At 41.5% G+C, this 12,480-nt stretch overlaps 1 protein-coding gene and 1 long non-coding RNA gene across 2 annotated transcripts in view; one reads left to right on the top strand and one right to left on the bottom strand.

Annotated features, from left to right (window-relative positions):
- CAPN15 (calpain 15) overlaps positions 1-828 on the bottom strand; it is a 92,331-nt gene extending 91,503 nt beyond the window's left edge. The window contains exon 1 of the mRNA XM_035130613.3: positions 692-828. The gene's annotated coding sequence lies outside the window, so the exon portion shown is untranslated. The remainder of the gene's footprint in view (positions 1-691) is intronic.
- Positions 683-11,360, top strand: LOC148683690 (uncharacterized). The gene is made up of 3 exons (XR_015946859.1): positions 683-1,125; positions 8,896-9,115; positions 11,065-11,360. It is a non-coding gene; the product is annotated as an uncharacterized LOC148683690 (long non-coding RNA).
- Positions 11,361-12,480: the final 1,120 nt, after the last annotated feature.

Raw genomic sequence — 12,480 nt, 5'->3', positions numbered from 1 at the left:
AAGATGGGATGGTCCACAAATACTGTTCAGCCAGTGCGGCGAAGCAGTTAATAGCATTATATAGACTATGACATGGGAGAACAGGGTTCAAATGCCGCCACCGCCCCCCCCCAACTATGTCATGAAGCTCGCTGCATGACCTTGAGCCAGTCACCACCTCTCTGCCTTAGCCTACCTCACAGGGTTGTTGTGAAGATAAAATTGAGGAGGTGGGTGGGTTAGAACCATGCAGGCCACCTTCAGCTCCTTGAAAAAAAGGTGGGGATATCAATGGAATAATAAAAATGAACAAAACCAACAGATACAGCTTACAACAAAAGAAATAAATGAACCAAGAACTGAAGTGGGGCTGAGGGGGGGAAAGCGGATATCCCTCTTAGGGAGATTATTATGGAGAAGGAATGAGGAAGCTTTTATTTTTATTTGTGTGTGTGTGTACCTCTCGCCTCATTATAATAATAAATTAATAATAATAATAATAATAATAATAATAATAATAAGGAAGGGGCACCTCACCTAGCCCACCACCACACGCCCCCCCTCCAGTGCGCGCACGCGCAACTCCCCCTCACCGGGGGCGCGCCTTCCCTTCCCCCACATTCTCTGCCCCCCCCCCACTCACTCTCGCGCGCGCGCGCTCTTTGGCGTTCTCTCCCCCCCCCCCCCGCGAGGGTCGCGCGCTAAGACTGACCGTTGCTGAGGGACGCCCTGGCGGCGGCGGCGGCGGCGGCGGCGGCTTCAACGACTGTTGGCTGGCTGGGCGGCAGACTGACCGGTTTCCTTTCTCTCCCGTTCTCCTCAGCCCCGTCTCCGCACTACTCACCGCCACTACTACCACCCACCCCGCCTTGGGCGGCCGAGTAACTTTGACCCCCACCCTCCCGCCTCCCACCCCGCCCGGCTCACTCCCGCCTCCTCAGGAAACCGTTTCCTTTTTCTCTTTCCTTTTTTTTAAACCCCCCTCATCCCCAAAGCGGAGGCAGCCAGCTATAACACCCCCCCCACGCTCCTCCTCCCAGAGTCCAGAAGCCGGCCCCTTACGCCGCTTCCGTAGCGTAGCGACTCACCGAGAAGCGAAGAGTCCGCCCTGCGGAAACAGCGCCGAAAGCCGTCGTGAATACGAAGGTGAGGGACTACAAGCCCCAGAGGGGCTGGCGGGAGGCGGGAAAACGGATATGGTAGCCCTCGGTGGTGAGGGAGGCTCGCTTCGGGAGTTGTGGTCTTGCAAAGGAGGGAGGTTTTTATTTTTACCACAGTCAGGAAGGGGTTGAGAAAGAGCGCGTAGATGCTGATTAAAGGCGAAAGGTGGGCGAGCTGTTTTTGCGGTCGCGATATTATAACGAGTGTTACCCAGGCCTGGAAAGGAAACATAGGGTTTTGACTACAACTCCCAGGATCCTCTGCGCCTCCCACCCAGCCTGGCAGCTGTGCGGCAGCGGCGGCTCACCTGGGGCTCAGCTGGTGGGTGGGGCTAAGCGTGATGCAAAGCTATGCGCTGCCCCAGGCAGCTCTCCCGTACCTTTTACGTGCGCTTTATGCGGTCTTCGGTAGCTGCAGCCGCCCACCGCCATCGGGAAATAAAAAGCACCAAAAAAGCTCATTGGGAAAAGCAATCCCGGAACGACGACACGTCAGTTGAAGGCGCTACTCGCACAGGCACGGGCAACTTGTAAAAGCAAAACAATGGCAATAGGAATTGAGAACTAGGAACTGATTTTTCCCCACCCCAGCAATACCTTTTTACATCCAAAGCTACGCACATCTAAGCAATAAAGAATCAAGAGCCCACCCACGGTCAGAGGTGCAGTTTTTTTAATGTATTTATTTAAAAGTACTTCTAAAGCACTTAACATTATTTTTTTATATAAAAAAGGCTTCAACAGAGTCACCCTTGTTTCAATGATACTTTAACATACTGAAGCCAAGAACTTGAGGATTCAGCCCTGAGCACAAGTACTCCAGACTACAAGATTTTGATGCAGGACCCAGATTGAAAAGTACAGTTTGAAAATACATTGACCTTGAAATCAAAGGAGTGCTCTCAGCTTCAATCACCTGCAGTTTTCAATATCAAATGGAAAACACATAGTAGCTTCCTTTTCAGAAGTTAGCTAGCTGCAAACTTTAAATGCAAAAAATCCCAAATATATATTCTCAATTTGTGTGTTAGTGGTAGGGTTGCCAGACTCAATAGAGGACAGGACTTCTGTGCCTTTAATTGCCCTGCTCTCTTTTGAGTCTGGAAACCTTAAAGAGAAACCAGCAGACCCTTTGCTTCTGCTGGTTTCTCTTTAAGGTTTCCAGACTCAAAAGAGAGCAGGGCAATTAAAGGCACAGAAGTCCTGTCCTCTATTGAGTCTGGCAACCCTAGTTAGTGGACAGTATGCTGTAAGGAAGCTAGCTGTTATCTACTGGCCATTTTAAGTTTACCCATTAGCAATTTGGTTCTTGAAAGCTTTTCTCTGCCTTTGGCAGTTCCAAGCAAGAACATGGTCCTGCACAGCTGAGGAAGTCAGCATAGATGTGTGAGGTATCTTCATTAGAGATGGGCTTACCCTCATTACCTATGGATGTGTAAGGACTCTAGATATGTGCAAATGGCTTACCCTTTTGTACACAATCACAACAAAAGAGTATAAAGAGAATAAAGCACTGGGCCCAGAAAGCAATAGTCAACGTTAAGATCTCAAATTCAGGATCTGCACATGAAACTTATGACACTGCAGTTCTAGAGTCTCTGTTCACCTCTGCTTACAGAACCATTCTCTATATTTCCATTTAGTCCCAAATGCCTTTTGGCAGGAAATAAAGAGTATACTGGTTGCTCTTCTATGCCTTCATCGCCTACAAAACAGATCATTTAGGAGTTCTCCCTTCCTCCAGAACCTTAACATGCACTCCTTGAGTTTTCCTCCTTTCCCTTTCTCTCCTGCCCTTTATCTTTGTCTCCTCTCCATGTTCTTTATTTTCTCTGGTTTAAGGGAACATAAGCCTTATGTTCCCCCTTCAAGACACTTACCTTTTTCACAATTTAGGAGGGTTGAAACAGACTGCTTGTTTGGGGAACCATAGTGTGTGTGGCTCAAGGGAATCTAAAAAGACTTACCTACCCTACCCAGCCTTTGATTGGGAACAAAAATGACCCACAACTTGTTTTCATACAGGCAGGTCAGGCTACCCAACCATAATTAACGCATAAGGGCCCTGAGAACCTTGGTAACCAATGTGATCTCTGAGCTCCCAGATCACCATGAGCACTCGAGAAAGACTTTCTATATTTTTCTCACACTGTTTTCCCCTGTGGTATCCTGTCCTTTTAAGGATACCTGGTTTCTCTTGTCTTTCATCGTGCCTACCGGTAGACAGAGAGGTCACATCTCCCCTCCCTTAGATTGTAATAGACAAGCTGCTGAAAACTTGTGGTTTCACAAAGAAACTGAACTGCTATGACAGTAATAAAGACTTTGATAGCCACCATCTCCTTGCCATGGACACTTTCATTGCTTAATCCTTCATATGCCCAATAGCTGGGCTATATGCAACTCCTGGGATTGGCTGCTTGGAGCCCCTTGTCAGTCGGAGGCCACCTGGGTAAAGAGCACTTAAAAATGGAACACCAACATCCCTTTGTCCCTCCTCAACCATCCAAGAAGATGCTAAGTTGCTCATGAGCAGACTATAAGCCTGCATGAGTAAAGCAACTGGGTAGGTGCATTTTAAATGTTTCTTTTTTCAGCATGTTATTCTGCCTTTGTACTTTTACTCTCGTAAGCCTAATTTTAAATAAACTCTCTTAAAATTGGCTGCTGGGGGCTTGGTGTATGTTTGAGCTCACCTCACTGTTCCCAAATCTCTTTGGTATTTGTGTCTAGGGAGAATATGAGGAAAGCAAGCTGTTCTGATGCTGATGCTACAATTCCTCCATATGCATAAGTTCTCGCACCCAACACTTAAGCAAATAATAGATTACGCATGTTTACCGGTATGTGTCAGAACAATGCATTGGAGACATTACCCCCCCCCCCCGATTTCTGTAAATTCTAGGGATTATACTAGCATAAAACATATGAATTCAAAGTCTCAAGAAATACAGTCCTTTTAAAACCCTACTTTTTTAAGGTATATTGCATGAAAGCATAGTATACAATTATATAATCACATAACCTGATGGTTTCCTAAAGAGACAGTCAGAGCAAAATACACAGAGAATAAAAAAGAGCTTAGAAGAACTATCAGGATATGCTTGGATGCTTACCAATTATGTTCTCTATCAGCCAGGGAGTTCTGTGAAAAAACCTGCTTGCTACTTAAATTTCTCCTATATTTATATCAGTTTGTGGTACGTTTGTATGTAATATCTTGCACAAAGCTTCTAGCTGCTCAGAGTTGTATCAGAAAGCCTCAATCTTGATCTGGAAAGTAAGATTGTCAAGGTGGGCAAAAGTTCAATCTTGTTTACAGTGACAGACCAACAATCAAGTAAAAGACCGTAAAAGGTTAAAAGAGGACAAAGGCATCTACTGGAATGATGTCCTTGAAGCTGCATTCCAGAAAAGAACAGGCCCAGGTTGAGTCCTCCAACAGCACCCTAATCATTCATAGCCTTGAGCATCTGCTCCTGTCTCAAGGTCAGAGGAGGAGCTGGTGGCACTGGTACCTAATAGTTGGAGACATAAGCTAGTCCAGTTTCCAGTTAGGGAGGTAGTGGAAAAGGCAATATCTGTAATCTTCCTCTCTCCCTCCCTCTCACTCTGCATTCTGCCTGACTTTCTGCCCTACCCCTTGTGACCCAAACTTGGTCACTGGCATTTTAGGTTTGTTCCACTGTGTCTAGGCCTGCCAGATCCCTAGCACCCTCCCCTCTTCTTATTTAGCAACAGCAGTTTCTCCTGCCTCTGGTGTTTCTTCTGCCTCTTTACAACTAATCAGTGCACATGGCACCTTGTCTGTATACGTATCAGCTGCTTATTTGTACTACTGCAAATATAAACTTACTCTTTTCTTTTCACTCCAACTGTGGTCTACAGTTGATTTCCTGTGTCTAAAGCAACATTCCCTGTAATGCACAGTAACTTCGATTGCAAGATCTTTGGAATCACACTTCCAGTGGTGGCACATGTATACATCTGAATGTGTGATTAGGGCTACACGTTAACATGCAGCATTGATGCAACCTGTGAAGTGGTGGGAGTCTTCAAGCATTCTAAATTGGCAAAAAGCAGGATTTGCCTCATCAATATCATTGCTGACCCCCTTCCTAGAATATTCAGCTAATGTTTACAAGAAAAATGTTTTAATTGTTTTACTTCAGGAGGTGTGTGCTGGGGGTGGGGGAGAGATTGCTGGCAGCAGTGCTCTTGTTTCCATTTTCCAAATCAATAAATGGAAAGGGCATGTGGATGATTGGCAGGCACTTGGCATATTTTTAAATGATGTTAAAATGTTATTGAATGTCATTACAATGAATTCAACATCTATTTTTTAACATATTAGATGCCTTGTATTAATATTTTTTACTGGCTTGCTTTAATTTACAAGTCTTCCCACCCTGCTGATGAATCCTTAGCCCTCCAATTCCCAACATTATTATCTCTGCTGGTTAGCAACCTCAAACAATGAACTGGAAAGACACTCAGCTAAGGCTTTAGATTGTTAATCACATTGATCAACCAGCTAAGCTAGCTCCAGCAGTTACCAAAGAGGCTGAGTTCACAGGTCTGTCGGAACAGGAAGAAGAAAAAGAAAAGCTGTTAGCTTCTTTCCTCTTCATCTATTACAGAAAAGAAATATTGCAGGTACTGTCAGCTTTTGACTTGTAGCCCCACCCTTCCTCCTGGCCACACTCATTTGGCACTATTTCCTGGTTGTGCCTCTCATTTAAATAAACAAGATACATTGTCATCATAAATAGCAAGGCAGGCCTGTGGCCCTCCAGAGGTTGTTCATTTCCCGTCAGCTCTAACCACCATAGCCAATGATCTGGGATGGTGGATGTTGTAGCCGTTCAACACCTGGAGGGCCAGAGGTCCCCCATACCTATGATAAAGTACATACCTCAGAGGATGTACACTAGCCTTCACCAACCTGGGAGCATCTCTGTCCAAGAGCAGCCACAGCTGGGGTACCAGCTGTAACTAGCAAAACACACTCCTAATAAGTAAATCCATCTGAGCCTCAAGTGGAAAAGATAGATGGAATTGGGTTAGGAAAGGATGCAGTGTAAAGTTAGAAGTGGGGTCTAAGTTCAGAAAGTCAGACATTTGAGAAATGTTTCCATCTAGGGCAGATAGCACGTCTCTCCTGCAAACCTAATTTCTCTCTCTCTCTCTCTCTCTCTCTCTCTCTCTCTCTCTCTCTCTCTGTGTGTGTGTGTGTGTGTGTTTTAAATTAAGCAGTAATTCAGACTCTCCTCACAACATGCTGAGAAAAGCAGCCAAGGCCTTTTTGAAATATTCATTTCATAGCTTATGATGCTGGTACTTTCCCTACCTGACTGTTGCACAACTTTGTGCTTGCACTCTGTACCTTGCCGCCTTCACTCACCGTCACTAGTCTTCCCACCCAGTGGTGGTTTCACAATGCAGCAATGGTTTCTTCACCTAGCCCAGGGCAATCTTTCAGTGCTCTTTGACCCAGAGGTAATTAGATAAATACGACAATTAAACTTTTGCTCTGTGAATATGGTTCAGGTGACAAGTGCCGTTAGAGGATGGAAAAAATTAGTGACCTTTAACCCAAGGTGTGCAGCACTTCTTCCCAATCCTTTTTTCCAAGCTGGAGGGTGCTAGCATCAAGCCTCAGCATCAAAAGCCCACCTAAGGAAATGGCCACCTCAGCTTCAGAGTAACTGGAGTCCTGAGCCAATTTTAATCAGTAAGTGTTTTTTTTAATGCTAACCTTTCTATTTAATAAGAGAGTTTTCCCTGTGAATTTCATATACAGTAATATGATTTAGGGGCTGCAGCCATTGCTAGTCTTACCCAGAGTAGATCCATTAAAAATAATGGTGATGGCTAACTTAGGTTATTAATTTCAACAGGTGCACTCTGAGTTGAACCTCCTTGGATACAATACTCCTCATTTATATAGTGCAATCCATGTGCATAGTGCAAGAAAATAGGTCTCTGCCTGGAGGAGTGTGCAATCTAAAATTTCTCACTCAAACATATTTTGCTGCTCATTGGGGGAAAAACAGCAGTAGTTATGGTCAGAAAGCCACAGACACTTTTGAAGCAGCCAGTGTGAAAAATTTGGTCACACAAATTTCCAAATCCTGCAATGCCCAAAATATCTGCTTCAGGAGGAGGCACATTGGTTAGGCAGCTTTACAACAAATACTGTTGCATAAATATTATTTTATTTTGACCACAGCACTGGAATTTCTTGACACACACAGTACAAGTCAGCCTGATCCCTTTCCTCGAACTCTGTCATCAAGTCACAGAAACTCATTCATCATTGCCCTTCCTTAGTCATCTAAATCCTCCTTCATTTGTACCTTCCTGCTCTCAACCTAGAGAAGAACAGGAATGTGCAGCGATAAGGCATGACAGTGCCAGCATCCTCTCTCCCCACAATTCCTGGCTCAGTCATGCATTGATTCTATTTATTGTTTCATGCTTCCCACCTGGCCATTTCCCCAAAGAAACAAAACGTCAGGGGCAGTTCTTACTGGGTCAGCTTCCTTCTTCAGAGGAAGTACCAAAACCTTGTAATATTTTTAAAGAACATCCTACTGTTTCTGTTCATTTAACTAAGTTGAGCACTATGAAAAATAGCCAAGCAAAGCTAGTCTTTAAAGTGGGGAGCAGGGAAGAAGAGGTGATGTAAGGATAGTGGAGAAGGCATTATTGGTGAAGCTAACAGGTTTTGATTAGGAGGGATACAGGAGGATGAGGAGATGGCTTTGCGATCAAATTGTGATTTCAAGGCCATCAGACTTTTTTGTCTCATGCTGGGTTTGCAGAGCTGCTTTTGGCATGAATGGTACCAGTGTTCAAGCTGGGAATGTATCCGAACATCCATGACTCAGCAGCTTACCTCGGGATGGGAGAGAAATTCAATTCACTTTACATTTAAAGCAGAATCTGTCAAATTCACACTTTCCAAAGCACAGCCATCCCTTGAAATTCATACATCTCTGAATCTTGTGATGCAATTCTTCAACCAAATGAGGTTTACAAAAATCCATACCTCAGGGGAAAGTGTGCAGGCTCTGCTTATGTTCATATTATCTTTCTGATAATATGGAAGAAAATGTACAACTTGCAATTATTAAAGAGAAGCTACCACTGATTGTTAGAAATGACATTCATCTTTTATGTTTTCTTTTTCAATTATCTGTTACAGTTAAACATAACAGAATCAAAATAGTCTATACAAGATGAAGAGGTGTGCCCTCAATTCTGAGCATTTTATTACCAATAAAAACAAATTAAAATGTGGAGTTCAACCCCTTCCCCCATCCCATTTAGAAAAGAGTACTGCCTCTGGTAGGATGCATTCAGGAAAAACAGGATACGGTGTTCAAACTCTTTGGAATAGCATTAGTTGGATTTCTACCGTCTTTGAATCCAAAATGATCCCCAAGGGCCCCTTACATAGAATAAGAACAGCTCTTCTGGATCAGGCAAAAGGCCTATCAAGTCCAACACCTTGTTTCTCATAGGAGCAAACCAAATGCTATTCAGTTATTGGAAACTCACAAGCAGGACATCCTCCACAAATTCTTCTAATCTTTTAAAGCTGTACAAGTTCATGGCTACCACTGTTTCATAGCTGCATCTACCACTCCTCCATTTCATTGGGGGGGGGGGACGGGACTTTTCTCTATCTACTTTCTCCACACCATGCATAATTTAATATCATGTCTCTCCTTACTTTTCCCTCCCCAAGCTTAAAAAAGCCTCAACAAACATACAGGTGAAACTCAGAAAATTAGAATATCATAGAAAACCTGATGGACTGACATCAAAATATTATAAAGTATTAAAGGACTAGTTGATTCAACCATTGAAAGATGTCTGCAATAAAAATTTGGAGGGAAGGAAAGCACCAGACTTGGAAAGAAGCCTTCATTACCTTGATTCCTAAATCAGATACAGATAAAACACAGGTGAAAAATTACCGACCAATTTCATTATTAAATGTGGATTACAAAATTTTTGCAAATATCCTGGCAAGTTTAAAGAAGGTATTGAATGAGGTAATACATAAAGATCGGGCAGGTTTCATGCCCGGTAGACATATGAAAGAAAATGTTAGGAATGTGGTGGATTAGAAATGTTAGAGGTGAAAAATAACTGTAAAGCTATTTTAATGTTCATAGATGCAGAGAAAGCCTTCAATAATGTTTCTTGGAGTTTTATGAAAAGAAATTTGCAGAATATGGAGGTCGGCCAAAATGTTATGAATGTTATAAATGCAATTTATTTGGAACAAAAGGCTAAAATTATTGTTAACAATGTGATCTCTGAAGAACTTAGAATTTAAAAAGGTGCAAGACAAGGGTGCCCCCTATCCCCCCTATTATTTATATCTGTCCTGGAGGTCTTGCTGAATTTGATAAGGAAAAATAATGAAGTAACAGGTATTACAGTAGGCAAAGTAAAAGCCTTTGCCGATGATTTAGTTTTGACATTACAAGAACCAGATACCAGTGCAGGTAAAGCACTGGATCTTATCCAAGAGTTTGGACATTTTGCCGGTTTTCAATTAAGCAAGAGTAAAACCAAATTATTAGGTAAAAATTTCACAAATGAAGAGATAATTAGATTGGAAGAAGTTACTGGTCTGGGGTTTGTGAAAAAAGTAAAATATCTGGGTGTGAATTTAACAGCAAAAACTTGAATTTGTATAAAGATACAGTAATTATGAAAAATTGTGGAAGGAAGTTAAAAGAGAGTTGTCTCTGATGGGCCGAATTTCTGTGGTTAAGATGAATGTATTGCCAAGAATGTTGTTTCTATTCCAGATGATCCCGGTGATAGATAATGTAAAATGTTTCAATGAATGGAGGAAAGCTTTATCAAAAATTATATGGCAGGGGAAGAAACCAAGAATTAAGTATAAATTGCTGACTGATATAAAGGAAAGAGGTGGATTCTCCCTGCCAGATTAAAAAAATTATTATGATGCTGTGACATTTTGTTGGCTTAAAGAATGGCTCATGTTGGAAAATACTTATCTATTGGATTTAGAAGGTTTTGATAATGTATTTGGATGGCATGCATACTTATGGTACGACACGATAAAGGCCCACAGAGGTTTTAAAAATCATAAAATTAGAAAATCTCTGTTCAATGTGTGGAATAAATATAAAGACTTATTAGAAACAAAAACACCCTGGTGGCTATTACCAATGGAGGCCAAGGCTCAGAAAAAGTTAAATATGGAATCAAAATGGTTAAAATATAGTGATCTATTTATTGAAGAAGGTAATAAATATAAGTTAAAATCATATGAACAACTTAAAGACTGTTTAAAGGATTGGTTACAGTACCATCAGATAAATGAAGTGTTTAAGGTAGATAGTAAAAATGCTGGTTTTACAATGGAGAAATCGAGATTGGAAACAGAATTGTTGAATACAAAGACAAAAAACCTATCAAAGATGTATAATTTACTGTTGGAATGGCATACTAAAGATGAACAAGTGAAATCGGTGATGATTGATTGGGCAAGAGATGTGGGACATAATATTATGCTTGATGACTGGGAAAGATTGTGGGGAAAGGGTATGAAATTTACTGTATGTAATGTATTGAAAGAAAATATGATGAAAATGATGTATAGGTGGTATTTAACACCTGTAAAATTTGCAAAAATGCATTACATGTCAGATAATAAATGCTGGAAATGTAAGGAGAAAGAAGGTACTTTTATCACATGTGGTGGACTTGTCCCAAGCTAAAGGACTTCTGGGAAAAGATTTATAATGAATTGAAAAAGGTGTTGAAATACACATTCCATAAAAAAAACAGAGGACTTTTTGCTTGGAATTGTCAGAGAAGAAATTAATGTTAAAGATAGAACATTCTTTTTATATGCCAAAACGGCATCTAGGTTATTGATAGCTAAATTATGGAAGACACAAGAGATACCTACGATCAACGGCTGGGAGATGAAGACGATGGAATACATGGAACTCGCTGAGATGACTGGGAGAATCCGCAACCAAGATGAGGAGAAGATGGGAGACGATTGGCAGAAATGTAAAATTTATTTGAAAAAATTGAATATTATATAAATTACCTTAGGGAAGTAGGTATAAGATTTCTTTTCTTTTTTCAAATAATATTTATTTATTTTATAAGAATGAAAAAATACAAATACAAAAAATGAAAAAGAAAAATGAAAAAGAAAAAACTAAAAAGAAAAAAGAATAACAATAACAACAATACAGTAGTACCTCGGGTTACGAACACGATCTGTTCCGGATCGCAGTTCGTAACCCGAAAAGGTTGCAAACCGAGCACCATTTCTGCGCATGCACAAAGCGTGCATGACAAAAACACTTCCGGGGTTGCGGAGTTCGTAACCCAAACTGTTCGCAACCCGAGGGGTTCGTAAACCGAGGTACGACTGTACTTCTTAACATTGTTATATGGACTTCCTCAATTCCCCCCTCGCTGGGTCCATTTTTAATCCCTCTTTTCCAAAAAATACCCATAAATTCAAACAATACTTCTATCCTAATAACATTTAAGCACTTACATCTAATTCTACCCCCCCCCCCCTGGACTCAGAATCTCCCAGACAGTTCAGCAACTTCCATAGAGCAATCCAGTTTCGGTCCATCTTTACCAATCAGAAAATAATATCAATTTTTCCTTCTCACCCCACTCCCACTCTATCACAACTTAACAGCCACACTTCCTTCTCCCCCCCCCCGCTTCTCCCCTAAATCTCTCAATGCTGCACCATGCCAATTACAATTTTTCAAACCTTTAACCATTTTTATTCTCCTTAGATTCTGCCCCAAGTATGGATCCTGTTCTCCCTCTCTCACTGGGAGAGCAATGATCCATACTGGTTTTCAATACTGTTTTACATCAACTTGATCTTTTCCCAATTCTTTTTTAAAAACCTTTTGACCCAAGCATGGGTCTTGTTCCCCCCACACACACACACACCACTCACTGAGAGAACAATGTTCCATGCTGAATCTTGATGATTTTTTTTCAACAGCTTGTTCTTTCCCTTCCATTTCTTCTTTAAGATCATTTGCATTGTCCAACACAGCTAAATGTTCAACTTTCTTTTCTTTCTCTGGACTCTCTGATATTTCCATTCTTTTTTCAATTTCCACACACTTCTGGTTCATCCTTTCAATCTGTATTGTATTCTGTTGTACCTTACTTCTAATTTCCCATAACAATTTTAAGAGTTCCTCTTGGAAATCAGGAAGGTCAGATGTTATTTTTGTCTACTGGCATTTTGCACATCTCAAATTTCACTGGCACAGTCAGGGTTGCAAAA

Source organism: Zootoca vivipara, chromosome 13 (genome assembly GCF_965207765.1).
Source record: "Zootoca vivipara chromosome 13, rZooViv2.hap1.1, whole genome shotgun sequence".
Classification (NCBI taxonomy): Eukaryota; Metazoa; Chordata; class Lepidosauria; order Squamata; family Lacertidae; genus Zootoca; species Zootoca vivipara.
This window is presented reverse-complemented; position numbering and strand designations above follow the sequence as displayed.